Below are 27,302 nucleotides of genomic sequence, written 5' to 3' on the forward strand. Positions count from 1 at the left end.
TTTCTTACAGATTACCAGACGAACGCGCGACATTATTATGCTGCGTTTCTGTGATGTTGAAAACTGTGATAATGGGAATGTCACTAATAATACAAAGGCCTCCACTGAAAGTCCCTATTCTGTGTGGACACACCCGCGGGAATTTGTGGCCTGCTGTCAGAGACACTATGCAGACATTTGATATAGAAAGCACCGTTTTGGAGTTTAGTCTGACGACATCTCCTCCATCGCCATTCAATTTCTTTAGCGCTATTATTCGAAGTGGCCACCTTTATATCGGTCATTAGATCATGTTACCGAGTTTGGATACGGGAACTTTTAGTAATATCGCGGGGAAGAAGATTCCTAACTCGAATGTAGCTCCGTCACCTTCCACTCTGATTTTTCCAACAACCACCAGAAAAAATTACTGGAGATAAGATTCCACAACTGACTGTACATTTAGCGTCCGTTTACTTTTAGTTACTGTACAGTTTCGGCTGGAAATCTCTTTAAGGCACCTTTTGTTATCTGTCCACTCTATGAACTCAACTACGCTAAATATAGAGAGTGCTCTGGTATAGGTGCAAATATTTCGTACGTGATACCTTAATATGTAAGCACATTACTACGTTGGGTATTTTTTTCTCTGCATCGAACAGTCTTCCACAAACACGTCAAAAACTTTACATGATGATTTTTGCCTGGCCGTAACTGTTACACTAACGATGAGAACACGACAAATTCAAGAAACTTGGGGACGAAATAAGCAAACACATGTATCAGTTTATCCGTAGATACTCGACCATTTCTAAGGAAACGACGAACAAAGTTTTTGACTCAATTGAGGTGCCTTTCGCTGGGCGATAATCTCAACAAAATGGTCGGGCAGTGGCTTGTGTTGCGGTCTCGATCTTCTGCGCCCTGTATTCGAAATCCAATTATTGTTTTTATTTATTTTACTTTTTATTTCAGTTATCTTTCATCAAATTAGAGATCCAAAGATGTTACGAGTATATACCGGGTCATCAAAAAGTCAGTATAAATATGAAAACTTAATAAACCACGGAATAATGTAGATAGAGAGGTAAATATTGACACACTTGCTTGGAATGACATGGGGTTTTATTAGAACCGAAAAAAAGTATTGCTGCACGCCTGAAAGATCTCTTGGGCGCGTCGTTTGGTGATGATCGTGTGCTCAGCTGCCTCTGTCATGCTTGGCCTCCCACGTCCCCAGACCTCAGTCCGTGCGATTATTGGCCTTGGGGTTACCAGAAGTCGCAAGTGTATCGTGATCGGCCGACATCTCTATGGATGCTGAAAGAAAACATCCGACGCCAATGCCTCACCATAACTCCGGCCATTCTTTATAGTGCTGTTCACAACATTATTCCTCGACTACAGCTATTGTTGAGGAATTATGATGGACATATTGAGCATTTCTTGTAAAGAACATCATCTTTGCTTTGTCTTACTTTGCTGTGATAATTATTACTATTCTAATCAGATGAAGCGCCATCTGTCGGATATTTTTTGAACGTTTGTATTTTTTTGGTTCTAATAAAACCCCATGTCATTCCAAGCATGTGTGTCAATTTGTACATCTCTATCTACGTCATTCCGTGATTTATTCAGTTTTCAAATTTATACTGACTTTTTGATCACCCGGTATTTGTAAAATTACCATGTGGTTACACAGTAAGAGTCATACAATTATTACGTAATGTATATATGGTATACTCGAGAGTTACAGTGTTTTTAAATTCTCATACTCTTAGATTTCATTCTTACATCAGTTCTTATATTAATTCTTATATTTTATTCTTATGTTTATTCTTCAGAAAATCGTGGTGCATTCCCTTGGAATATACCGATCGTCCCCCCCTGCGGGTTCGGGGGTAAGAATAGGCCCGCGGTATTCCTGCCTGTCGTAAGAGGCGACTAAAAGGAGTCTCAAACGTTTCGGCCTTCTGTGATGGTCCCCTCTTGGGTTTGACCTATTTTTTTTCCAAATTTCCGTTGTTAGTGCGTGCCATTTGGGGAAGGACACCTTACGTGGTGTTTTTCTATTGGTCTATCTTGCTCCACCATCTTGCATGTTACCTATTGTTGTGTGGGGGGGGGGGGGGGACTACGCCCAACATCTTCTGGGTTGTCTCCTTCTCGCCTTGTGCGCACTCTTCTTCTTAGCGCCTACGACAACTGTAGACCCTTTCAACACCTAAAATCCAGCACGGTAGCCAGTCCGTTGTGGTGGGGTCGTCATGTACCCTCTTGGTGGTAGCCCCCTGACCACGCAGGGATCGCACTACAGATGCCAGAGCTGTTTCCTCCCCATGCATGCCAAGGAGTATCTGCCCATCTTGTTTGGGGCACGGGGACTCCAGGCAACGGGATATCGGCCAGGTACCCGTTGCTTTGGCTGGGTGGCGCCCTTGGGGAGAGCCCTCGTTCGGAGTAGGTGGCATCTGGGCGGATGTGGCGCAATGAAGCGCAATAAATCACACCAAGCTGGTGGTTGCACGGCCACCAGCGTCTCTAAGCGAGGTAGAGTCGACTTTGATGCTGCACAATATGACCCTCAGTCGTTCCCCTCGTTGGCTGCGCCATGGGAGGGACGCCGATCTAGTGCCAAGCGGGAGCCTTATGTGCCGCAATACCTTGTCTGCAGCAGGACTGATGGTGACTCCTTTCTTATGACGAAGCCTCTGTTTTTTGTGGAACACCTGGAGGATAAGTTTGGGGAAGTGGTGGGGTTGTCTAAAATGAGGAATGGGTCCATCCTCCTCAAGACGTCCTCCCCAGCCCAGTCACGAGCGTTGCTCTTGTGTGATAAGCTGGGTGACGTCCCTGTTACCGTCACTCCCCACAGTAGCTTAAATATGGTCCAGGGGATTATTTACCATCGTGACCTCTTGTTGCAATCCGATGACGAGCTGAGAGCCGACTTGGAACGACGTGGTGTACATTTTGTCCGTCGTGTCCATCGAGGACCCAAGGCTAATAGGGTGGCCACCTGTGCCTTCATCTTGGCCTTCGAGGGTGATGTCTTGCCCGAGAAGGTCAAGGTGATGGTTTACCGTTGCGACGTCAAGCCATACGTGCCTCCCCCGATGCGGTGCTTCCAGTGCTGGAAGTTTGGGCATATGTCCTCCCGTTGCCCATCCAGCGCTACATGTCGAGATTGCGGACGCCCCTCTCATCCTGATTCTCCATGTGCGCCTCCGCCTGTATGTGTCAACTGTGGGGAGCACCACTCTCCATGCTCGCCGGATTGCCCCGTTCTTCATAAGGAGCGGAAGATAATGGAATTTAAGACCCTGGACCGGCTTACTTATCGAGAGCCTAAACAGAAATATGAAAGGTTGTATCCTGCTTCCATTCGAACATCTTATGCTGCAGCCACGTTATCGTCGCCCACGCGAGCGATGGTTTTCGCTTCATCTGTGCCGCCTTCAGTGGGCCCTCGGGGCCATGTATCTCTGTCTGCCCCCTCGTGCCTGGGGGCAAGCCTTCCTCTGTTGCCCCCTTAGCAGTTGGGGGCAAACCCTCTTCTGTCGCTCCCCCCACGCTTACTTCGGGAGTGACATCTGCTCCACAACTGGGAGGCTCGATCCCTCCCCCTCCTTCTCCGCCGGCGCTGCCTCCGCCGGTTCCTCTCTCGCGGAAGGGGTCCCTCGGGGCTCTCCCTTCCTCCGTTTCTTCTCCTTCCCAGCCAGATGTCAGCCAGTGGCTGAAGGTTCCGCCACCTGCTGGTCGTAGGGCTTCTGCGTCGTCGTCAGCCTCCGACGCTCCTTCAGAGAAGCTCTGCCAGCCCTCTCACCCTAAGGGCCGACGTGAGAAGAAGGAACGGCATGTGTCCATGCCGTTCAGCACCGCCTGCTGTACATAGTCCTGGCTCCGGGGATGAGGTGGAGATCCTCGCCTCTGCCGCGGATCTCGCCCTCACGGAACCCTTGGGGGCCTCTCCTATGGACTCAGCTGCCTCTCCCCTGGTGGCGGCAGTTGGCTCTGAGGCGCTGTCTGCCTCTTAGTTGCATTCACGCCCTCCCAGTCCCTTCCTGCTTCCATTCTCCAGTGGAACTGCGGTGGTTATTTCCGCCACCTGCCTGAGCTCCGGATGCTTCTGAGTGATTCCCCTGTTCTCTGCATTGCTCTGCAGGAAACGTGGTTTCCAGCATTTCGGACCCCCGCCCTTCACGGTTATCGGGGATACTATAAGAACCGCGCTGCCTGTCAACGAGCGTCGGGTGGGGTTTATCTTTTTGTTCACCACTCTGTTTGTAGCTCGCCAGTACCCCTTCAGACGCCTTTAGAGGCAGTCGCTGTCAGGGTTGAGCTCTCGCCGGCTATTACTGTTTGCTCTGTTTACATTCCTCCGGATGGGGAGCTCCCTCGACATGTCTTGGCTGCACTGCTGGCTCAACTCCCGCCACCTTTGCTGCTTCTCGGCGATTTCAATGCCCACAACCCTCTACGGGGTGGGACTGTCTCCGATGACCGCGGTCGGGCCGTGGAGCATGTGTTGGCTCAGCTCTACCTTAGCCTCTTGAATACCGGTGCTCCCACGCATTTCAGTGTTGCCCATGGCTCGTTCTCGGCCCTCGATCTCCCTATTTGCAGCCCTGGACTTGTCCCATCCCTCCACTGGAGAGTGCATCCTGACCTGTGTGGTAGTGACCATTTTCCCATCTATTTGTCACTGCCCCAGTGTCATTCTTCTGGGCGCCTGCCCCGCTGGGCTCTCCACAGGGCTGACTGGCCGGGTTTTACTTCTGCAGCAACCATTGAGTCTCCCCCACAGGGTGACATTGACGAGGTGGTCCGTGTTTTAACCACGTCCATCATTTCAGTGGCCGAGGCTTCCATCCCCCGTTCTTCTGGCCTCCCTTGGAGGAAGGCTGTCCCCTGGTGGTCGCTGGAGATTGCTGAGGCTATTCGCGACCGTAGGCGGGCTCTTCAGCGTCATAGGCGGCACCCGTCTCTGGAGACCCTCATCGCCTTTAAGAGGCTCCGTGCCTTCGCCCGTCGTCTTATTGCACGGCGTAAGCAGGAGTGCTGGGAGAGGTACGTCTCATCCTTGGGCTCCCATGTCTCCCCCTCACTCGTGTGGTCCCGGATCCGGCGGATTTATGGATACCAGCCCCTATGGGTGTCCCTGGGCTCTCCTTGGACGTCGCTGTCTGCACGGACGCTGCCGCCATTGCTGAACGGCTTGCCGCGCACTTTGCTCAGAGCTCTGCGACTACATCTTATCCCCCCGCCTTTCGCTCTCTCAAGGAGCGAGCCGATCGGACGCCGTTCTCATTCCACACGCGTCGTTCTGAAACATACAATGCTCCTTTCAGCGAGAGGGAATTCCTCGCTACCCTCGCCGATTGCCCTGATACAGCACCAGGCCCAGACTGCATCCACGCGCAGATGCTGAAGCATCTCTCCAGGGACGGTCAGAGACACATTCTCGCGATCTTTAATCGCATTTGGAGCGAAGGCGTGTTCCCGTCGCAATGGCGAGAGGGTGTTATTGTCCCCATCTTGAATCCCGGTGCGGACCCACTGGCAGTGGACATCTATCGTCCCATTACCGTCACCAACGTTTTGTGCAAATTGCTCGAACGTATGGTGGGGTGGCGTTTGTGTTGGGTCCTTGAGTCGCGCGGTCTCCTCGCTCCATCCCAGGGTGGCTTCCGTCGGGGCTGGTCTGCAGTGGACAATTTGGTGCGGCTGGAATCTGCTGTCCGTACGGCCTTTGCCCGACGTCAGCATCTCGTTGCTGTATTTTTCGATCTGCGGAAGGCGTATGACACAACATGGAGGCATCACATCCTCGCCACGTTGCATGAGTGGGGTCTTCGTGGTCAGCTCCCGGCTTTTCTTCAAAGCTTTTTATTGCGCTGCTCTTTCCGGGTGCAAGTCGGTGCCACCTCTAGTTCATCTTATATACAGGAAAATGGGGTCCCGCAGGGCTCAGTGTTGAGCGTCTCCTTATTTCTGGTGGCCATTAATGGTCTGGCTGCAGCAGTGGGTTCGTCGGTGTCTCCTTCTTTGTATGCCGACGACTTCTGCATTTCATTTAGCTCCACGACTATGGGAGTCGCCGACCGCAGGCTGCAAGTCGCCATTCACAAGGCAGCATCATGGGCTCTGACTCACGGTTTTCAGTTCTCTGCACCCAAGACTCGAGTTATGCACTTCTGCAGGCGTCGGACGGTCCACCCTCATCCTGAACTTTACCTCGACGGCCACCTGCTTGAAGTGGTGGACACTTGCCGCTTCTTGGGACTCGTGTTTGATGCCCTGCTCACATGGGTTCCTCATGTTACTCAGCTGAAGCAAAAATGCTGGCGGCACCTCAACGCCCTCCGCTGCCTTAGCCACACGTCTTGGGGTGCAGATCGCTGCACGCTGCTGCGATTGTACAGAGCCCTTGTGCAGTCCCGGCTTGATTATGGGAGCCTGGCCTATGGGTCTGTGTCCCCCTCAGTGTTGAAGTTGTTAGACCCCATACACCACTGTGGGGTTCGGCTTGCAACTGGCGCTTTTCGCACCAGCCCCGTGGATAGTCTACTGGTGGAGGCCGGGGTTCCCCCGCTGCGGATTCGCCGCCATCGTCTGCTCGCCGACTATGCTGTCCACGTTCATTGCTCACCAGACCATCCCAATCGTCGCCTGCTTTTCCCTGCTATGATCCTCCATCTGCCCAAATGGCGACCTAGGTCTGGGCTTTCCGTTGCTGTCCGTGTCCAGTCCCTGCTGTCAGAACTGGGGTCATTCCCTCTTCTGCCTCCCTTCTGGGTCCGTACTCCTACGCCTCCCTGGTGTTTGTCCCGGCCGTCCGTCCGTCTGGATTTGGCACAGGGACCTAAAGACTCGGTTCCGCCTGTGGCCCTCCGTCGCCATTTTCTTGCGCTCCTCGCCTCATTTCCGGGCTGTGAGCCTGTCTACACTGATGGTTCCCTGGTTGATGGTCGCACTGCCTACGCTTTTGCTCACACTGCCCATGTTGAACAGCGCTCCTTGCCAGCTGGCTGTAGTGTTTTTACTGCAGAGCTGGTGGCCATCTTGCGCGCTCTTGAGCATGTGCGTTCCTGCTCAGGTGCGTCCATCGTCATCTGCAGTGACTGCCTGAGCAGCCTCCAGGCCATCGACCGCTGCTATCCCTCTTCTCCTCTGGTGTCCTCTATTCGGGAGTCTGTTTCCACCATTACCCACTCTGGTCGTTCGGTGGTTTTTGTTTGGATGCCAGGTCACGTTGGCATCCCGGGGAACGAACGTGTTGACAGGCTGGCCAACGGGGCGATAGATGCCCCAGCTTTGGAGATCGGCCTTACGGCTCGCGACCAGCAGCTGGTGTTGCGCCGGAAGGTCCTTGGGATGTGGGCTGCTGAGTGGCGTGGCATGACAGCCCCGAATAAGCTGCGGGCTGTCAAGGAGACGACCGCTGTGTGGCGTTCCTCCCTGCGGGCTTCTCGCAGGGACTCGGTGGTCCTGTGTCGGCTGCGCATCGGCCATACGTACCTGACGCACGGCCATCTGTTGCGTCAGGAGGATCCCCCCCTGTGTCGGTGTGGGTCCCGGCTGACGGTCGGCCACATTTTGCTGGAGTGTCCTCGACTGCGCACACTCCGGCAATCTTTTAATCTCCCGGGCACTTTGGCTTTGGTTTTATCCGACGATGCCTCCATGGCTGATGACGTTTTAAATTTTATCCGTGGTAGTCCGTTTTATGGTTCGATTTAGGGAGGTCCTGCACGTTTCCCTTTCTGTGTCTTTTGTCCTTGTGTCTGTTGCTGTTCTGGTGTGCCGTGAGATGGTTGACTCTTTCCCTTTTTTGTTCTCGTAGTCAGTCAACCAGTCTCCGGCCATCTTCCTTTCTTCTGTTTCTTTCTGTCTGGTGTTCCTCTGTCCTGTTCTTGTCTGTAGTGTTTGTTGCTGCATTTGTGTTCTTTCAGCGCCTGTGGGGATGTCTCTTCCCCCTTTGGTTTTTACCTGCTCCGTCGATTTTCGGCTCGCCTGATTTTGGAATGGGGGACTGATGACCTTCGCTGTTTAGTCCCCCTTAAACATCCCAACAACCACCACCTATACCGATCGTAGGAACATTCGAAACGTAGAAGATTCGAACGCCATCAGCATTGTGTGAAGGAGTTCGTTATAGTGGCATTTCTTCGTATGGTACTCGCTTGGGAAAGAAACGTAGTTAAAATTACTGATGACTTCACGCATTGGCAGTAATTTTTGAGGCAAACCACACGTAACGAATCACATTACCAAAAACTGGCGCTTGCAATTGATTATGAACCAACATAAAATACAGGAATTTCACTAAACACAATTCAAATAATTTTGTCACTAATTTCATGTTTTTTGCTTTTTTTAAAATTTATTCACCAGGTATGAATTTTAATAGATTAGTAATAACGTTATTTCAAGGTTATATCAATATACATTTGAAGACATGCGTGCAGTAATATTCTACTGACATGGGTAGATAACTCAAAAATAAAAATAAAAATGATAATCGGGTTTCGACTGCGTGACACAAAATTGCAAATTAGCGACGCTACCCACTGTGCCACCACCTTGACTGAACTACGTATTCGCAAAAAGACACATAGAGTACCTCGAACGGCGCGTATTACAAAATTGTATGCCATGTTGGCACGTAAAAATCATTAAATGTGTAACTGTGCAGAAAGCAATAGAACTTTCTAAAATCTTAATCAAAAACAGGAAAATACTTACAACCACGTCCAGTAATACACAGCAGCACCACATACGGCGCCAACGTGAATTTCAAGCATTTGACTCTTTTTGTTAAAGATTTAATAAATTCTCCTTTAGTTTTCTACACGGAGAACATTTTGATAAAGAAAAAGGTTTGCTATATCCTGATAGGGCGCCCCCCCTTGCCGAGGTTTCCTTACAACATAGAAAACAGTAAACTGCATTAATCTGTATGCACTGTGAATGATTACACATTTTGCTGACATGTTGGGAAATGCCATTTTCGACTTTATTATGTAAATTTAAAACGCTACTTTTTCTATCTTTGGAATATGCTTAAGAATTTAGTAACAACTGTTTTATGCATGAGTGTAAATTTGGTTTCCTGCCCTATAGGCTGATGTCAAAGTGGGCTTTGGCCAGAAACTTGTGATCGAATGAAAAATAAAATATTTGCAATCTGGTCTGGTTTTTCCTTCTATTGACAAATGTTAATCTTTACCTCAGCTATAATTTCAGTCAGAGTTGACGCTCTTGTTGATGATCGGGATAATACTTGTCCATATGTAACTCCGACATTAATTCTGACTTGCAAGGCATCAGCAGTCTACCAAAAATTACAGTCTACCAAAAATTACTATTAGATCGTGTAAGTTTTTCGACAAAGCCTTAGTGCCTTTAATGATTCTGTTCTGTTCACTCGGCATACATGCTTTGAATTCACAATCATGGTAATAACGTTTATTGATTTCCGTCTAATCATCATATCACTTTTAAACTGGTTAAGCAGGCATTAACAGTTCGCAAAGCTTCACTCGAGTTCAGTACGCATTGAATACTGGATTAAAAGTAACCAATGTCGTCTTCGCAATATTACTTCCACTGAACTATAAAAATAGTTGTCTAGACAAGACAGCCTAAACACAATGAGAGGAATCCGAAAGGCACGCGCTTAAACTCACGCAGGCTGGCGTGAGGTCTGAAACAGGATACGTAATGAATGCTATAAAGAAAAATACGTAGCTTCTGGAATACTTAACTTTAATCCATAATTGTATAACATGGCTCTTGATGATACAGGCTTTATAAGATGACCAGCAAAAGATAAATGGCGCCTTGCTAGGTCGTAGCAATTGACGTAGCTGAAGTCTATGCTAACTATCTTCTCGGCAAATGAGTCTTCGTCAGTATAGCATCGCTAGCAAAGTCCGCTGTACAACTGGGGCGAGTGCTAGTAAGTCTCTCTAGACCTGCCGTGTGGTGGCGCTCGGTCTGCTATCACTGACAGTGGCGACACGCGGGTCCGACGTATACTACCGGACCGCGGTCGATTTAAAGGCTACCACCTAGCAAGTGTGGTGTCTGGCGGTGACACCACAATAGTCATATGAAGTTGCCTCGCTAATCTCCGTGCAACTAGATAGTCTCAAAATTCAGGACAGCTGCATCAACCAATTCTCAGAACTGAACTAACATGTCTTCTCAGAACTTGTTATGTACAAATCAATCACCAACACGTTCAGGTATGAGGTATCATGTTGGCAGTCAGGCATCAGATAGAGACGTGAATACAATGTTTATGATGATTATTAGCAAGACATATTTAACAATTAAATACAGTCTGGACAATGTCTTCCAACTCGTCAGCCGCCCGCTGGCCATCAGTTAGACCGCAATAGCGCCCTATACACCCACTGCCGCGACGTCGCAACAGCAGTGGATCACTTTGACGTATTCAATCGTGGGTCATGAAAGAAATACAAAACAAACGTTTTCAGTACATTAACTCACACAAAATTCATAATAATAGATCATAACATGTATTCCTACTAGCCTGTCGTCACTCAGTGGAACATATGAGTGGTTGTCACTTTATGTCGTAAACTACACAATTTTGAGGCCCGACATGTAATGAGCGAGTGTCGTGCAAGCAGAGTCGAACCCTTGGTACGCGGGTCTACGCAGACTAAGCACCATAATAAGGCATGTGGAGAAAGATGTACTACACTCCACAAACAACTAGCTCTGCTGCACAACCAAAAATGACCAAAGTGAAAAGTTACTACAGTGAACATTTGTAAGGTGGCAGAATAAATGAAGGTCATAAGGGTTTTATTTATCGGGAGGGTGAATACGACACTTAACTTACTTATGTGGTAATGAGCAGATTTGCCTATTACTATGTAATAGAAAAGGGATGACACTCAATCGACGGTATTTACACACCACTCCTATAGGTATTGCATGTCAATGAGCAGAAGGTGAAACAAGCAGCGAGAGGAAACGTTTTGTGTGGAAGCCAGCATGGGCAGATGCAGAACCTCTTAATGGGGGGTGGGGGAGTGTCGCGCGGGGGTTACCGACCGGACAGTTGACGCATACTGCAGGGCGAAGAATGGACCACCAGAAGCAGGACACACAGATGCTTTAGAAAACTGTGTTTTGGAATTCCAAATGCATATGAACAAAACCAGTGACGCATTCGATCGCGTGAACTGCAAGTGGTACGCACATCATCGACACGTGTAACTTTTTTGGCGTCTGGAGCAGGCACAAAACGTCTGATTGATGGAAACGCACCGGGAAGGGGTAAAGTGCCGAGATTTCGAAGCAGTTAGATGGTAGGACCCTTGGCAATAGGTAGAGAGTTTCCACAAAATAAGAGGAATGATCCTATGGGTCCAAAAAAGCCATGATGTGGGGAACAAAAGAACCCAGGTGGGGAGAGAGTTAGGCTACTAGAAAGACGACAGCGAAATTTTCAAGGACTCTTCTTTGAACCGCTGACAAGTGCAGAATGGAGTGCATAACGATCTGTACAACGCAGAGGAGAAATTTGTGTGAACACTGCGTTTGCGGCGGCTGATCTCCAGCTAGAAGTTAGCTGCAGTGTCGTTGAGCTCCGTTGAGAAACGAACCTGCCAGTTAGTCAATTGTTCTCGCTAGAACTGAGAGGGCATTATAATATGCACGCTGCTCCAGCCATGCAGGTGTATATCGCCATAGTCGGAGACTAGGAATGAGTTTTTATTTTTTCACATATCGAGAAACATAGCGAGAGTTTCTGCTGGAAAATTCAACAAAGGAATAATTAGATTTCTCAGGAATTTCAGTGAACAAGAGCAGCCATGCAGATGATAGCTCATCGCAACTAAGGTAAATACTGTTTGCAGAGGGATAAATTTGTTGTTTCACCAGCTTGCGTCCACTGTAAACTCGAGCGACCTTTGGTAATCTTTTGCTCGTCTTGTCAAAAAACTAACCATCCTCAGTAGACTTGATTGTCATCCTAAAAATAGAACCAAACTTTGAACCGAAATCGGATGATTTATCATAGTACTAGCCAACATCATAAAGTAATCGTTATAATAATTTTGTATAGAAACTTATAGTTAAAATTTAATAGTGTTGTGTTTAGGATTATTTAACTTTATGAGAGTTACAATTTAGTACTGTTGTGTTTAGGATTAGTTCACTTACAAAGGCCGAGATGCGTCATTTTATCAACTGTCTTAACATTGTGACATTGTAAACTGTGTAAAAGAGTGTATTTCCGTGACAAAATTGCATAATTAAACAATGTCATTACAGCTTGCTCAGCTGTGTTCACTCTTAGCATAAAAATCCACCCAACCATAGCCTTACACAATGATTAGCAACGGATGAGCAAGTAGCAAAGGATTCATTCCTTTATTATTTGACAAACGCAGAGAGAGTAGGATTAGATACAGGATTTAAGTTCAAATCTCCTTCTCTGTTTGTGAGGTCTGTTGAGAATTTAACCTCAACTTCTACCTCAGTAACACTATCCCAACAGACGTGCACGACAGAATCTCTCTGTGCTTATATACCATAAGATGACAGGCACCAGGGCTATTGTAAACGTGTGTGACGCTTCTGTTCTATACATCCCTCTTCCACGGTCCTGATGTTCTGATCAATACATGACAGGCCACAACTGCATGTGATATGGTAGACACGTGAGTTATGAAAACGAGAATCATCCTTTACAGAGCGTTTTTGAAGTAGTTTATATCGTATTCTATAATGCAAATAGACGCCATTCTCTGCTAAACGACCCGGTCTTCTTTCACCGAGTCGAATTAAAACACCAAAATAGCTACTATGGAGACTAGAGTTTAATTTCTCCACGTTGTGCGGCAGAGGCTGCGTAATTAGCGTGGGAACACAACGGGCAGTGACGAAGGGGGGGGGGGGGGGGAGAGAGACACTCCTAGGCTTCGATTTCTGTTGCGATGGACCCTGCTGCGCTCGCTAACAGACCTACGCCAGACAGAGGAAAACACTCTCGAATACACCGAGCATAGCTGCGTTAGTTTCATTCAAAAATAAATGCGTGCTTACAGAATGAGATTTTGACTCTGCAGCGGAGTGTGCGCTGATATGAAACTTCCTGGCAGATTAAAACTGTGTGCCTGACCGACACTCGAACTCGGGACCTTTCCCTTTCGCGGGCAAGTGCTCTACCATCTGAGCTACCGAAGCTCGACTCACGCCCGGTCCTCACAGCATTACTTCGGCCAGTATCTCGTCTCCTACCTTCCAAACTTTACAGAAGCTCTCCTACATCCCCCAGGCTGTGGCTAAGCCATGTCTCCGCAGTATCCTTTCTTTGATGAGTGCTAGTTCTGCAAGTTCTGTAGGAGAGCTTCTGTAAAGTTTGGAAGGTAGGAGACGAGATACTGGCAGAAGTAATGCTGTGAGGCCCGGGCGTGAGTCGTGCTTCGGTAGCTCAGATGGTAGAGCACTTGCCCGCGAAAGGCAAAAGTCCCGAGTTCGAGTCTCGGTCAGGCACACAGTTTTAATCTGCCAGGAAGTTTCAATGCGTGCTTAGTTGTGCCGAAAACTGCCGCAGATATCCGTATCAGTCACGAAACAAAATGAAAACGCATACCTCCTTCCATCGATATGAAAAGAGTTTTTGAGATTGTTGTAATAAGCATCAACCGTGTCTGACCGCCGTAGTGGAAAGACATTCTCTCTGCCAAAACGTTGGCCGTGTAACACCGGCAGTCACGCGATGGAAATGAACCCTCATGTGAAAAAAACTAGTTATGCAGGGCCGCCGTACTCCTACCAACACAGTGTGACTATCATGAGCTCTTACGTATTTTTCTAAGGGCCACACAGATGATACGTTGTAAGGATATTTAAAGAGTTGTGCTACTCACTCCTGACAGGGTAGAGATAGCTGTTGCTGTTTTCCCGACACACTACGAAATAACTTGGACTATATAATGACACAGGGAGGCGAAGGGATTCAAACTGAAGAAGTGCCTTCCGGATCTTTCTGAGTCAGTCCCTGCCTCAAAGAGTTTCTCGCCTTCAGACCATTGCTCTCAGGACGCTAGCTGGTTGAAACGTCTAATGTCATTGCTTACTTGGTCAGCTGACAAAGCCTCCTCTCCCAGTCTCTTTCTCATAGTTTAGCCAACGTACTTCGAACGTATGTCTCTAACACGGGAGATCACGTTATCTTCTTGTGGCGCAACCATCTATCTACAAGTATCTGAAACCCTGTAGTACTAGTGGTAGACAGATAAAAAATGGCTCTGACCACTATGGGTCATCAGTCCCCTAGAACTTAGTACTACTTAAACCTAATTAACCTAAGGGCATCACACACATCCACGTCCAAGCCAGGATTCGAACCTGCGACCGTAGCATTCGCGTGGTTGCGGACTGAAGCGCCTACAATTTACGGGCCACCACGGCCGGTGATAAGACAGATAACGAATAGCGCTTGTTTTAGCCTTCGACGAAATGAGTAAGCCTGAATCGTGTAGTGCTATAAAACCTTCAAATCATAGTATGTGTACATATTTCAGCTAAGTTTATTGCAAGAAATCTACCTACTCATACGGGGAATAATCGCTATGAAGGGCTGTAGCTTCTTACATAAACTAAACCTGCCTTTGGAAACAGGATAAACCATGGCTGAGAGTTTTGTGTTACATTTTTCGCCCATATTAGATACAATAGTTACCTTTTTCGTAACACGATTGGACTTCAGAAAGTAAGTTATCGATTACTATGACGGGTCAACTAACATTTATGTCATGCTGCACTCCGCTCCAAAGGGACACAGCTACGTAACACCTTTTCCAAGCCCCTGCGAACAACATTCAGAATGTCCAGCCAGTCAGTCAGTTCTTCACCGATAGAAATCCGCTTTGAGTAGACGTCGTCCTGCAATCGCCAGTCGCCACAAATGTTACTCGATCCCATGGATATTGTCATGGAATGTTTGATGTCGGTGGCCTTCCTTCCTGATCAGCATCAACCACGTCTGTGCGGCCTTGGTGGTATTGTTGGCACACCAAACTGCATTAAGTCCATACACCGCGACTATTTCATGATGGATCTGTGGCAATTTGATGTTTTGCTCACAAGAATCGTACTGTCTAGCGCACTTCGACGTAGGGCTACATTTGCAGTGGAAGCGCCATTTTATTCAAACACTGAGATGCACGTTCTATCAGTAGCACTGCAGAACTGTGTCTGCAAGAAACGCGGATCATTTATTCCCTTCTGAAAATGTGCCATTCTTATTGCGCAATGCTCTTAGAAGCCGATCACACAGCATTCGGATTTTTGTAATACTTAATGTTTGTTGTCTGTGAAGTTCAGGAACATTATAAATCAGTCTGACGCAAATCTCTAAAACTCTCGACGAAATGAGCTTGGAACTTTTCTGAGAACCTTTGATATCGTAAAGTAATTTCAAATTTTCGATCAGTAGTGTGTTTCTGTGGTACAATGCTCACGTACCATGTTGGGGGACACAAATTTCTAAACAAAGGTCTATATTCCATGAGCATTTCAACAAAGCGTAAAATACATGAAGATGAAGAATAGATCAGTAGCACTCGAGACAGGTAGAGTCGACACAGAATATGGTCGCTGATGAGCAGTGACCAGTTTTCGTCCGAAGTGCTGGGTGGATTCATTCGTTTGTTCAGAAACGTAGGCCAACAGTGTCTGCCCACTTTTGGTTGTCGGCAAAATGCGACTATGACAGAATCGAGGCGCACGCCCTGCAAGACAAGAAATTTTCGATAAAAAGGAACTTTAATTTTTACGTTATTTATAACATGATTTGTCAGCTTCATGATGATGTGCCCATCGTTTCATTAAAGGTCATAGTTATTGTGATGTTTGGATTCATTAAGACACTGCGTGATATTCCAAAAAGTTTGCAATGAAAAATAAGGGTGTTTGGTGCATATTAGACGCAAATTGAATTTAGTTAACATACAGAACTTTCCTTTACATTTGGATGGGGGTCTCTGTCATCAATCTCGAGAAAACTGCTCTGATGCAGCGCATTCATTTGCTGTCATGTGCGACCTGTTTCTCATGTTTCATAAACAGTTTGAGATGTCGAAAAGAGATTTTGGCAAATGATAGCGCAAAAAGAGGAGAGTATTTCTCCATATGATTACTATGCTATTTTACTACCTACAGATTTTTTTGATGAAAGAATGTAATTTTTAAGAGCCATCAATAGCTTGTAAAACGAGAAATGCTGTGGGTTTTGGAATAACACAAGTGAACACATTACACGTTAATTTTTGTTCTGAGGATGTGCTTTTTTTTTTTTATAAGCTACTGACTTCCCTCAGTTGTTCACTTAATAAACATAAGAAACCACTGTTATAGTTTTCTCTCGCAACTGCATCTTCACAACATGTTTGTGAGGTGGCATTGTGTAAACTCTGCTGTGTTTTGGCAAAAGAAGCAAATTTTGACATGGCGACAAGAGAAATGTAGATTTTACTCAAAATTTGCCGCTCATGACGCTTCACTGAAAGTAACAAACGGTTAACAAGCCAGGCTAAAATAAATCGCTGCTTTTTTTAAATTTTCAGCGGAATTTTAGTGTACACTAACGAAAGCAAGGTTGACAGTAAATCTTTTTGAATGGTCGCCATACACGTTTGGGTGTGGAGAGGCTGCACTTAATACTTACAAAAGATGTGAGCTTAGGCTTCAATTTAGAAAAACATATCCCCTCCAGTGCGCAGCATTTCCCCTACAGCACCTAATCATAACCCCCACCACTACCACCCTCCCGATGTGTGCTCCGCCAATTATGCATCTCTCAGCCACATTATTCTGCACACGCTCAAATCACTGGTTAGAGTCTCACTTTTGTCGTGATATTTTTCGACTTTTCCATTCATTTCGAAAACATAAACCATTTCAATTTAAAACTCATAAAATAAATGCTAATTAACACACATCTAATCACACATTGCACACAAAAATCATTTTATCATCACAAATATAAATTATGTACCAATCGTTTCTAAAGGATTGCTAACAAAGATTGTTTAACTTAAGATAACAATACAAATTACTTTTTTTATTCCTTATGTATTTTACGCATCGCAGAAATGCTCGTACAACGTACACCTTCGTTTAAAATATTACCTCAGTTGTGATTCGAACCTAGACCACCTACAGATTGGATGAGCATTCAACCACACAGCCACATGGCCCATGGACACAAAGATCTTGCTCTAAAGTGTTAAAGACAGAGTTGCGTTGAACTACTTTGGCATCTGATGTCCCAGTTCCGAACTTCACTTACCGTAACTGTAAAAAAATCGCAAGAAGCAAATCGGCTAATGGTCCTGTGTTGGCGTGTCACAAAATGTGTAACTTACCTTCTGAAGTCTCCTTGTACCAAGGTGTTTATGGTCATCGTCAGACAAATAATATAGGCTATAATCATATGGAGGAAGAATAGCAGGTCCTTATAGACAGTGGAGCTCTGTTATAACGCGAATTGATTGAGTTTCAAACGGCGATTTAGCTGCATGTTTCTTCATAACAGTTTCCTCTCATTTCGTCTTCCGTCTAATATGCTGTACACGTATTTACACTCAGAAAATAGCTTGTTACTCTTTAGTCTTGAACATAAAATAATTTATTTAGCTTTCATAGACCGCAGGAGAGCATTAAGCATTTCCATGTATAACCAATTGACATTAATTGAGAAAGCAATTATGGAAGACTCGGCAGTAAAAATTAACAGTACGGACTGGACTTATGAAAGTTTTAGACAAAACTGGGTCACTCCTCATTCATAGTCAACATTTACGTACAATATGGAGTAAATAAGTGGTAATAATACTGTGAACATACAAAAAAAAAGATGGGAAAATATAGGTTCTTATGTTTCTGGACGATGTAACTGTGACAGCCCTACAAGAAATAAGCCTGCAAATAATATTATAAGCTATGCATGAAATAGTAGGAAATGAGTACAAGAAGTCAAAAGCCGCTTCAAGACCAAACAAAAATAATTTTGTCGAACGTTAAGAAATTTTCTCCTATCTAATATTACTCAACTTTAATTTCACATTAATACAAGATAAAAGATATGGAGATCAGTCACAGCCAGATTAACAGCCATTGGGTGTGACACACCAACCAGTCCGAGACTGGCTTTCAGGCAGTTTCCCACGTTAGCTTAGGGAAATGCTGGACTGATCCCAAAATACCATCTCAGAGAATGCAATACACACACACTTAAAATACAACAACAGATAAAATCATGTCCATCCTTCAGACTGACGGTCTGCAGGACTTCAGCCATTCATGTATGTAATAAAATGAGATATCTACAGCCATCGTTTTCATGTTATTTTATAACATTGCAATCCATTTGGCGGCTCAATACGCCATATTCAGGTCCATTTGCATAAACAGTAATAATAACATCATCAACTTACAAACCATGGAAATACAAAGAGATATTAAAGACACAATAAAAATTAAAGGAAATACAGTATAAATGAGTTTACAGTAATCATTGTTGAAAACCAAATAATACACCCATTGTCACATACTTAAAATAGAATTATACATAAGAAACCATTTCCACTCTGTATATTGCACAAATGTATCATTTACTAGTAATATCATTAATTGGGTATTCCATGATTAAAAACTGGTCATTTAGATAATACACTACATTGGAAAATCTTGAAGTAACTTATCAAACTAGAAAAAGATTTGTAGAAAATGCTAGATCAGTGAAAGAAAGTACAACATCAGAAATCAGTAAACCAAAGAAATATACATGTATATTTAAGTAGTCCTTACAAAAGAGCGACATAAACAATATCTAACCGGCAATATATGCAAAGCAATCAAGGTGACATATCGAAGTTATAAGAAGCTGAGGTCAAAACTGTATCTAGGCATATTTGTCATATGCAACAAATGAATATTCAAGAGCACAGAATATACAAAACACATCATGTTCAGGATGAACAACATATACACAGCTGTGTGCAAATAACCCTCACGAAAGGACAGCATCAACAAAATGAAAGTGCCAGTATAGGGAAAGCTATCAAAATGCTATCTTTACTCCTTATACATACATCCCTGAAGATAGTGTATTGTCATCGAACATGGTTGTGATATAATAAAATAACATCATAATGGTGGCTGTACGTTTTTCATTTTGTTACGTAAGTAACATGTTTAGATGGCCCAGTCAGAGTAGGTGGATGAGGGTTCCTTCCTTACGTAACCTCTACGTCTGTAGCATCAGAAAGGGCATCCGGCCACAACATTAAACAGCAAAATAAAATTTGACATATCTTGAATAAACAGATCACACATTGCGCTGGTAAGCACTACGGATAAGAAAATGGAAACCATATTAATTTACCCTAGCGCTTCCCAATGTCTGGTCCGTAGACCCCTTAGGGGTTCACTGGCCCTTTCTACAGGGTCCATGGCTGCCTTTGACCAAAACTTGTAAGAGAATGAGAATATTACTAATTAAAAACGTATAAAGCAAGTTCATCAACGTTATCTTTTGTCATTTGAAAATACGTGTACGTGTAAGTCAGGTCGCGTTCCTATGTAAGGGCTGAAGTTCCCAAGTGGGGACCAGCAGGTACTTTAGTTCCAGGGAGTGTGGCTTCCGGTCTGCTCGGCTGTTTCTGCAACACCCTAAGGGTAGCATGCGCGCGAGCACATGGCGCTCGATGCCATGAAACGTTTTACGCATGATATTCCGAAATGACGCAAGCTCAGCCGACCAATCAGAGCGCTCGCTAGCAGCCATGCGGTCCGAGACATCATTCAGTGTTAAACTTCATTCATGAGTGCACTGCCTGTTTCGTCGTTCGCTTTTCAACCAGTTTATTACTGCCAACATGAATCGTTGGCTGAAGTCGGGATCGTCGAAGGAGCGAGCAGTTTCTCCATCTTCTCCACAGAAAGGAAAACTCCCGGTTGAAATTAACGAGGAGAGGGGACGGCCAAACGAAGAACAATCATATGAAGCGTAACAGCCGTATTTATTATGCGAAAACTCTGCGAGAACTCCAGTTGTTGCAGATCCACGTGGAAGTGGAAAATTGAAAAGTCTAAGTGCAACGAAAGCTCTTTAGAAATGGGCTTTATGGTGACAGGGAAAGGTTAAGCGCAGTGCGTAAAATGCGCAAGAGTCCTTCTGAACAGTTCTGTGGTTCCAGTTAAACTGCGTTGTCATTGTCACGGTACTCCCGTGTACTTCCATATTAAAGAGACAGATTTTTTAAGATGAACAGCACTGAATTAGCTGCTACTTAACACTGCATGAAAACCCATGCAAAAACAATTAATGAAAACTCACTAAAAGCTCCTTTCTTGGTAAGTTATCGAGTTACAAAGACAGGAAAAGCTCATACCCTCATAAAACAGTGTTTTAATGATATTGTTTCTTGTATGCTAGACGAAAACGCGGTAATACGTGCATCTTCGGTGTCACTATCAAACAATGCTGAGAGATGGATGGCTAACTTGCGAAATGATGTGAAAGAATCTCTGATTTCTCGCTTCCAGCACAATTCATTTTCTCTCCAAATGGATGAATCTGCTGACCATGTGAGATTACCGATTTTATTGGTTATTGTCCGTTATGAATACTCGGGATGTTTCGAGTAGAACCTCTTACTGCGCAAATCACTACCTGCCAACGCAACAATTGCTGAAATATTCCGTCTGTTGGACGATTTTTCAAAGACTAACATAATTTCATTGGCTAATTGCATCGTGATGTGTGTACAGACGGTGCATAAGGTATGACGCGTCCAACCGGCGGAGCGATAACTCAAACAAAAGAGCTCGAAGGATTGCAGCAGTAGTCTTTGTCCTCCGCACAGACATGGTTTAGCTACGAAACAAATGCCTGCTTCCTTCAAGAAGGCTTTAGATGAATTAGTCCAAATTATTAATCACATAAAATAACGACCGTAGAAGTTAGACTTTTCGCAATACTGTGTGAAGATATGGAAAACCTTCATCGTTCCCTGCTTCTCCATATAGGAGTGAGGTGGCTCCCACGTGGGAATACATTCTCTCGATTATATGAATTACGTTTTGACGTCCTAACTTTACTTTCAGACAATAATACCAAATAAGTAGATGTTATTAATGACGAAGATTGGCAACATATGTTTGCTTATATGGCAGATTTTTCTCCAAAATGAACGAAATGAGTATTTCACTGAATGGGAAAAATTATAACAACTGTCACTGCCAATGACATAGTTCGAGCGTTTAAGCAATTTTTGGGTAGAGATTTTCGAGGACGAGTGGTCGAGTGTTTTCCTCTCCTCAGCGATTTTTTGAAAGACGAGCCATTGGAGCTTCGGAACAATTTGTTTCATGTAATCTTCGAACATCTCCGAAGCTTGACGTCATCGTTGGAGCTTTATTTCCCAACAGCTCAAGGTGAGAAGCCGCAAGAATACGAATGGTTGGTCGGTCCGTTCGCTGTATCCAAATAGCAGATTATTCTATCATCGAATGAATAGGAGTTGTTCATAGAAATTGCCACAGACCTTGAAGCCTACATTCGACAGTGATGGATATTCACACTTTTGGATCCGTTTTGAAAACAAAAAATTCTACTCCCTTGATGAAAAAGCAAAACTAGTTCTACTTCCATTTGCCAAAACGCACATTTGCGAATCCGGGTTCTAGACCCACGGCGCCAAGGGAACTAAGTACCGAAGCTGTCTAGATGCTGAAATAGTTATCAAGTATTGAACCCGACTTTCCAATACAGTGACAGCAGAAGCACCCCCAACCTTCGGTCTAAGATTCCATTATTGTTACCAAAGACTCATCTGAAGTACAGTGGAACACATTTTGCTTCGTCAGCAAGCCGTGAACGTACACAAACTGTAACTAGGCATTTTGTTTGTGTTTTTTACCAGCTGATTAATATTTATTTGAATGCCGTTGGTACAGATGTTTTTGTTCCGAAAATTAAAATGATACCCGACGAATGTTTCTTTTCTTTACAATACAATCTCCACACAATTTGAAATATGGCCTGCTTAGTGTGTTGAACAATGGGGGTAAATGCAGCAGCAAGTATCTGAAAAAAGCGGGAATTCAGACGAATCGGAAAATCATTTCCGTCAGAGCGTCTAAGTATTGCGTAAAAATTTGAAGTAAACCGGTCAAGAACTTTTCAAGATTTTTGCTATCAGTGCCTTTTTCCGTCCGAACGTGGTTTACAGAATCACCAGATAAAAATCTGAAGTAAATCGCTCAAGTACTTTTCGAGTGTTTTAGTGACAGCATTAAACAACTACTTGTTATATGGTGGAATAGATAAGGGCCTCTTAACCTTTTTAGTTGGCGGAAAACTTTTTCAGGCGAAAATCCAGGGCTGACCACTTGTCAGTCAAGCGCAACGTTACGCACAGATATTTAAACGACTCGAGTGTGTCAAGCAGGACACCAGTAATATTGAATCCGAACATTACACGTTTGCTCTTCATACTCATCAGTTTCAGGCTGTTTCCATTCACCTTCCAGCCAAAGACTTTTGATACGTCGTGGGATAAATGCAAAACTGCCACTTGCATTAAGAAGTTTCAGCTCCTATGGGCTTTGCTCTGATTTTCGACAGTTCCTGTGCGCTTGACTGACAAGTTGTCAGCCGTGGATTTTCGCCTGAAAAAGGTTACCGCCAACTACAAAGGTTAAGAAGCGTTGACCTACTCCACCATATAACAAGTAGTGGTTTAATGTTGTCACTAAAACACTCGAAAATTACTTGAGAGATTTACTTCATATTTTTATTTGATTCTCTATAACATGTTCGGACGGAAACAGGCAATCTTGAAAAGTTCTTGACCGGTTTACTTCAAATTTTTACGCAATACTCCTTAGACGTTCTGACGTAAATTGACTGCACAATTTTTAAATATCTGCATCTACACCATATTCCGAAAGACACCTAATGGTTCGTGGCGGCTGTGCGTGATTAGCCGAACGGTCTGGGGCGCTGCAGTCATGGACTGTGCGGCTGGTTCCGGCGGATGTTAGAGTCCTCCCTCGGGCATGAGTGTGTGTGTTTGTCTCTAGGATAATTTAGGTTAAGTGGTGTGTAAGCTTAGGGACTGATGACCTTATCAGTTAAGTCCCGTAAGATTTCACACATTTTTATTTTTATTTTTTTTATTTTTGGTATGTCGCGTCAGATAAACATACACTCCTGGAAATGGAAAAAAGAACACATTGACACCGGTGTGTCAGACCCACCATACTTGCTCCGGACACTGCGAGAGGGCTGTACAAGCAATGATCACACGCACGGCACAGCGGACACACCAGGAACCACGGTGTTGGCCGTCGAATGGCGCTAGCTGCGCAGCATTTGTGCACCGCCGCCGTCAGTGTCAGCCAGTTTGCCGTGGCATACGGAGCTCCATCGCAGTCTTTAACACTGGTAGCATGCCGCGACAGCGTGGACGTGAACCGTATGTGCAGTTGACGGACTTTGAGCGAGGGCGTATAGTGGGCATGCGGGAGGCCGGGTGGACGTACCGCCGAATTGCTCAACACGTGGGGCGTGAGGTCTCCACAGTACATCGATGTTGTCGCCAGTGGTCAGCGGAAGGTGCACGTGCCCGTCGACCTGGGACCGGACCGCAGCGACGCATGGATGCACGCCAAGACCGTAGGATCCTACGCAGTGCCGTAGGGGACCGCACCGCCACTTCCCAGCAAATTAGGGGCACTGTTGCTCCTGGGGTATCGGCGAGGACCATTCGCAACCGTCTCCCTGAAGCTGGGCTACGGTCCCGCACGCCGTTAGGCCGTCTTCCGCTCACGCCCCAACATCGTGCAGCCCGCCTCCAGTGGTGTCGCGACAGGCGTGAATGGAGAGACGAATGGAGACGTGTCGTCTTCAGCGATGAGAGTCGCTTCTGCCTTGGTGCCAATGATGGTCGTATGCGTCTTTGGCGCCGTGCAGGGGAGCGCCACAATCAGGACTGCATACGACCGAGGCACACAGGGCCGACACCCGGCATCATGGTGTGGGGAGCGATCTCCTACACTGGCCGTACACCACTGGTGATCGTCGAGGGGACACTGAATAGTGCACGGTACATCCAAACCGTCATCGAACCCATCGTTCTACCATTCCTAGACCGGCAAGGGAACTTGCTGTTCCAACAGGACAATGCACGTCCGCATGTATCCCGTGCCACCCAACGTGCTCTAGAAGGTGTAAGTCAACTACCCTGGCCAGCAAGATCTCCGGATCTGTCCCCCATTGAGCATGTTTGGGACTGGATGAAGCGTCGTCTCACGCGGTCTGCACGTCCAGCACGAACGCTGGTCCAACTGAGGCGCCAGGTGGAAATGGCATGGCAAGCCGTTCCACAGGACTACATCCAGCCTCTCTACGATCGTCTCCATGGGAGAATAGCAGCCTGCATTGCTGCGAAAGGTGAATATACACTGTACTAGTGCCGACATTGTGCATGCTCTGATGCCTGTGTCTATGTGCCTGTGGTTCTGTCAGTGTGATCATGTGATGTATCTGACCCCAGGAATGTGTCAATAAAGTTTCCCCTTCCTGGGACAATGAATTCACGGTGTTCTTATTTCAATTTCCAGGAGTGTATATAACATATAAACGTGAAATTTAGTTAGCGGAAGTATACAGAAGGATTCACTCATTTGCAATGGACATAAGGTATATTATTTTTAAACAATAATGTACAAGTTTTCTGTTAAAACCGACTGTGAGATGGGAAAATGTGCGGACTCGTTTTCTATGCAACAACAAATGGTTCAAGTGGCTCTGAGCACTATGGGACTTGACATCTGTGGTCATCAGTCCCCTAGAACTTAGAACTACTCAGACCTAACTAACCTAAGGACATCACACACATCCGTGCCCGAGGCAGGATTCGAACCTGCGGTTCCGGACTGCGCGCCTAGAACCGCTAGACCACCGCGGCCGGCTATGCAATAACAAGGAACTTACTTATATACAAAGCAATGTGCTTTTGCTTCTTTTTTTTCCACCGTCGGTTTTACAGGAAAACCTTTGCAGGAAAGCTGTATTCATGTCTTATCGGATTACGATTGGAATACTACTAAGGAATCACAGATTAAAAGTATGCGAAATATTGTCGTTGAAGCTGCTGTCCTCAGAGATCCGGAATCTGGAGATATATTTCTCATATCCCATAGGCCAGTGATCCCAGTCGATATTTCCATTCATTTTGAGCGACTTCACAATCAATGTGTCACTTGTTATAACAATAAACGAGGATCAAAGTCAGAGAGAAGGAAGAAATGGAGATGAAAAGAGAGATGTGGAAGGCGTTCAGGATGTTTCTCCATTTGCACACGTATTTAACAACTGCGAGGCATTGCCCTCTTCGCTAGTACTAAATATAGATACATTAGAGCTCAAAGGAATCAGAAAAAGAAACCGTAAAAAATAATGGGTTATTACAAATGATTGATGCGATTTCACAGCTCTAAAATAACCTTATTATTTGAGATATTTTCACAATGCTTTGCACACACATACAAAAACTCAGTTTTTTTAGGCATTGACAAATGTTCGATATGTGCCCCTTTAGTGATTCGGCAGACATCAAGCCGATAATCAAGTTTCTCCCACACTCGGCGCAGCATGTCCCCATCAACGAGTTCGAAAGCATCGTTGATGCGAGCTCGCAGTTCTGGCACGTTTCTTGGTAGAGGAGGTTTAAACACTGAATCTTTCACATAACCCCACAGAAAGAAATCGCATGGGGTTAAGTCGGGAGAGCGTGGAGGCCATGACATGAATTGCTGATCATGATCTCCACCACGACCGATCCATCGGTTTTCCAATCTCCTGTTTAAGAAATGCCGAACATCATGATGGAAGTGTGCGGTGGAGCACCATCCTGTTGAAAGATGAAGTCGGCGCTGTCGGTCTCCAGCTGTGGCATGAGCCAATTTTCCAGCATGTCCAGATTCACGTGTCCTGTAACGTTTTTTTCGCAGAAGAAAAAGGGGCCGTAAACTTTAAACCGTGAGACTGCACAAAACACGTTAACTTTTGGTGAATTGCGAATTTGCTGCACGAATGCGTGAGGATTCTCTACCGCCCAGATTCGCACATTGTGTCTGTTCAATTCACCACTAAGAAAAAATGTTGCTTCATCACTGAAAACAAGTTTCGCACTGAACGCATCCTCTTCCATGAGCTGTTGCAACCGCGCCGAATATTCAAAGCGTTTGACTTTGTCATCGGGTGTCAGGGCTTGTAGCAATTGTAAACGGTAAGGCTTCTGCCTTCGCCTTTTCCGTAAGATTTTCCAAACCGTCGGCTGTGGTACGCTTAGCTCCCTGCTTGCTTTATTCGTCGACTTCTGCGGGCTACGCGTGAAACTTGCCCGCACGCGTTCAACCGTTTCTTCGCTCACTGCAGGCCGACCCGTTGATTTCCCCTTACAGAGGCATCCAGAAGCTTTAAACTGCGCATACCATCGCCGAATGGAGTTAGCAGATGGTGGATCTTTGTTGAACTTCGTCCTGAAGTGTCGTTGCACTGTTATGATTGACTGATGTGAGTGCATTTCAAGCACGACATACACTTTCTCGTCTCCTGTCGCCATTCTGTCTCACTGCGCTCTCGAGCGCTCTGGCGGCAGAAACCTGAAGTGCGGCTTCAGCCGAACAAAACTTTGAGTTTTTCTACGTATCTGTAGTGTGTCGTGACCATATGTCAATGAATGGAGCTACAGTGAATTTATGAAATCGCTTCAATCATTTGTAATAGCCCTGTACCTAGCAAACACCATCATACAGCTGTTTAAGGAGTGATAAAAGAAGGTGGCAGAAGCAAGTGATGGTAGAAATCAAAGCATCAGAGCGGCAGCAGTACTGTTTATATGTAAAAGAAACACGCTTTGTTAACACTTTCGCTGCAGCATCGGTGCAGGCGCGCAACTCTCCAGTGCAACGTGCGAGTGCGGGCCGGTTAACACTCCGAAACGGCAGGTACCACTCGTAACCGACGCTCCTAAGCACGCCTGAGCTACAGGCTGACGTCAAGACCTTGTAAGATCTGTAGGATCATGTTCTATACCGACTTAATGATGACATCTTAGATGCATTACTTCAAATAAGCTTCGACTGTATCGTGGTCATGTTTTAAAGTCTGTTTGCTGTCTGACACCTACAGGGGTTCTTTAGCAGCCATTGCAATCAATATACGTTCGATAACTGACCGCACAAAACAA

The sequence above is a fragment of the Schistocerca piceifrons genome, chromosome 3 (genome assembly GCF_021461385.2).
Source record: "Schistocerca piceifrons isolate TAMUIC-IGC-003096 chromosome 3, iqSchPice1.1, whole genome shotgun sequence".
NCBI lineage: Eukaryota > Metazoa > Arthropoda > Insecta > Orthoptera > Acrididae > Schistocerca > Schistocerca piceifrons.